The following is a 3,633-nucleotide window of genomic DNA, read 5'->3' as shown; positions in this document are numbered from 1 at the left end:
ACTAACTGGAAGAACTCGCGGAGCCGATATTTTCGAAAACTTCAAAGAAGTATGTAATAAATTACAATTGAATGTCAGTAATTTAGTCAGTGTCTGCACCGATGGCGCACCTTCCATGAGAGACAAAAATGAAGGATTCGTTGCTTTGTTGAAAAGGAAAACTTAAACTTGAAAAAATTGATATCATTTCACTGCATTTTGCAACAGCAAAATCTTTGCGCAAAATCTACCATTTCGCAAGACACTCTGGATAGAACCATTGCCATTGTCAACTATATTCGCGTAAACGCAATGCGTCATCGTGAATTTCGGCAGATGCTCTCTTTAGATGAGGAAACATATAGTGTTGACCTACCATACTACTGCAAGGTTCGCTGGCTATCAACAGGTCAGATTTTGATAAAAGTTTTGTCTTTGCGTCGACAAAGTTTAAACTTTTATCAAGAACAAGGAAAACAATGTGATCTATCAGATGAAGTATTTCTCAGAAACCTTGCATTTTGTCTGATATGATGACAAAACAAAACAATTTAAATATTTGCCTGCAAGGTGAAACGAGATATATTTATGAAATGTGGCAAAAGATCCAAGCGTTTAGAAAAAAATTATCATTTTTCAAAACATTGCTTTGTCAATCGGAAATATCTGCACAACAGTTCCCGGAACTAGCTAAAATGTTAAATGAGCAGAACTGTGAAAATAAAATATTCGATGAATATGTAGGTGTCTTGGATTGTTTAATAGAAGAGTATACTAATAGATTTTCTGATTTTGACGAGCACACTCCTGCTATGAAACTGGCATTTGAACCACATTTAATAGATATATCCGAGGCTCCTGCAGAACTAAAAATGGAGTTAATTGATTTAGGGGACGCTAAAAAGGATCCCATAGAAATCTGGAAAAAGGCTGTTGAATATCCATGCCTTCGAGAACATGCTCGCCGTTTACTTTCCTGTTTCGGAAGTACCTACTGTTGCGAGACAACATTTTCTCTCATGTCAAAAATAAAAACAAATTTGAGAACGCAAATTACAGATGCACATTTAGAGGATCAATCAAAGCTGTGTGTTACGAAGCTTGTTCCAAATATACAATTACTGTCAAACAAAAAACAAAGCCAAATAAATCACTAACTTAGTGAATAAAAAAATAGTTTTTATTGTATTTTTTTATAATATTTTTATACTATTTTATATCTATATTGTATTTAAAATTTTGTAGTATTATATTTTATTTTTTCTATATAATGCAATAAATTGTTAAATCTATAAAAAACTATAATAATTTCACAAAAGTTACTTTCTTAGGTCAATCAGCTTATGCGGCCTCTCTTATTGCTGCCTAATTTAAATGTGGCCTCTAATGGTAAAAAGATTCCCCACCTCTGCATATAGAGTTGTTGGATCGTTTGAATGCAATGAAAAACGGCCTCATATGTCAAAGAAAAATTCAGTTTTCCACCAAGACAATGCACCGATTCACAAGTCAATGGCAACTATGGTTAAATTGACCGAGTTACACTTCGAATTGCTTCCTCATTCACCGTTTAGCGCAGATGTGGCTCCAAGTGACTACTGGCTATTCACTGATCTCGCTGAAACCTTGTAATGATTGTATTGCTCTTGAAGGACATTATAGTGATGAATAAAATCGATTTTTGGTAAAAACTGTGCTTTTGTTAGTTACTCACATGACTTATTGAGTGATGTAGTACATCTTAAAACAGAAGGATATTGAACTCAATATTCCTACACTATTGATAATTATATTACTGTTTTAATCCCTCCTTAAATCTACATACTAGTTATTAGTAATTTCTGAAGATCCCTAGGTAAATTTAATTACGGATTAGATTGAATAATTGAGATAATTATTTTTAGATTTATTGTACAGTTATTTGAAGGAAACTAAGTTAGCAACGATTGGTTGAGTAGAGGTAGAATTTATAGACATCTTTCAAAACAAAGTTCCCACTTTCCCCATTTCTTTATCTGAGTAGATCGAATGAAACATCGTCATATCAAAAAGAATTTTCTGAAAGAGGTGATGGTTTTTGCTAAGCCCTTCTATTGAGTCAATTTGGCTTCTCAATTTTTTGTAGTCAATTACAACCTTTAGCGGTAGACTTGACCTTATAACTAGTATAAAACGTTTCATACGCCAGGAAATTTCATCCAAGAAATTTTCAATATTTCGGAACATTTAACACGTCTAATTTATTATTTAAAAGGCATTTATCTGTACTTATAAGGAAATACAGGGTGTCTCAAAACGATCCTTAAATTTTCAGTTGCCATAATGCCGTACACGGGAGAGTAGTGCTCGTTTTACGTGCACGCGTATTTCGAGAACAATCGATCACTTATTCGAGTTCGACGGTTGTTTCGGCTAAATTATCGACTGCGCAACATTGCGGAAGCTCCAAGCAATGCAACAATTTTATGTTTGATCTAGACATTCAATACCACTGGACACACTATTGGCGAAATTCATCACGGCCGTCCAAGGACAACGAAAACGCCTGGAAACACTTAGTCAGTAGCAGATTCTGTAGGCCGACAGCCTGGACTCATCGTCGGAAAACGTGAGTCTCCACTGGGATTATTAAGAGCGAAATTTACTGCATAATGCGATCTGATTTATACCTAAAGGCCTACGAAATAAAGATTGTGCAAGCTCTACATGAAAATGAAAATGAAAAGTTATAAGATTGAATTTTGTGAATGCAATGTGAGAGAGCTTTAATAATTTCAACAATATTTTCTTCAGCGATGAAGCATATTTTCATTTGGATGGATACGTAAATCACCAAAATTGTCAATTTTGGGGAGAAAAGAATCCACAGACCTTACTTAACCTCCTATTGCATAGCTCAAAAGTCACTGTGTGGGTCGCTATGTCGGCATTATTGGGCCCTACTTTTGTGAAGATAACAGAGGATCATAACTTCTGCACGCTATATTGACATGATACACAACTTTTTCGGGCCTCAACTACAACAATGTGAGCATTATACGAGAATAATCCACAAAATTTGACAGATCTGAGAAACAATATTGAAGAAAAGATCAGGAGTATTCCTCGACTACTTCTTCAAAAAGTTCTTGAAAATGTACGCAAACAGTTTGAGGAGTGCCGTCAATATGATCCGTCATTTAAACAATGTCGTGTTTAATTTAAATTGAAATTTTGTTCCTCATGTTTCAATTCATACCAATAAATATACATAAAAACAAGTATAATGTATTTTTTCCTAACTAAAGTAGCTGGGTCGCTATGTGACACCCTGTATTACTTCTTAAGGTAATCTATACAATTTGTTGATATTTCCGTATCGTAATTGTAAATTTATAACTTAACTGTATCATATGTCAATGATCTGAGACATCAATTTAAATAATAAAATTTAAATCAATAACCAGCTTTAGGATAGACATTATAACTTTCTGGTGCCAGTGTTGTTATTATTGGGACACTCGATACATTAATTTTTATCATCTTGGGAACCACTGCTGAAAGTTATGAAACAAATAAACAGAATAGAATTAGAAAGGGATCATGTGATATTTTGGAATCTGACTATAAATTCGCAACTCAGATATTATAAATCACATAGAAAGATAAGTACTA

Source organism: Diorhabda sublineata, chromosome 9, assembly GCF_026230105.1.
Source record: "Diorhabda sublineata isolate icDioSubl1.1 chromosome 9, icDioSubl1.1, whole genome shotgun sequence".
Classification (NCBI taxonomy): Eukaryota; Metazoa; Arthropoda; class Insecta; order Coleoptera; family Chrysomelidae; genus Diorhabda; species Diorhabda sublineata.
This window is presented reverse-complemented; position numbering follows the sequence as displayed.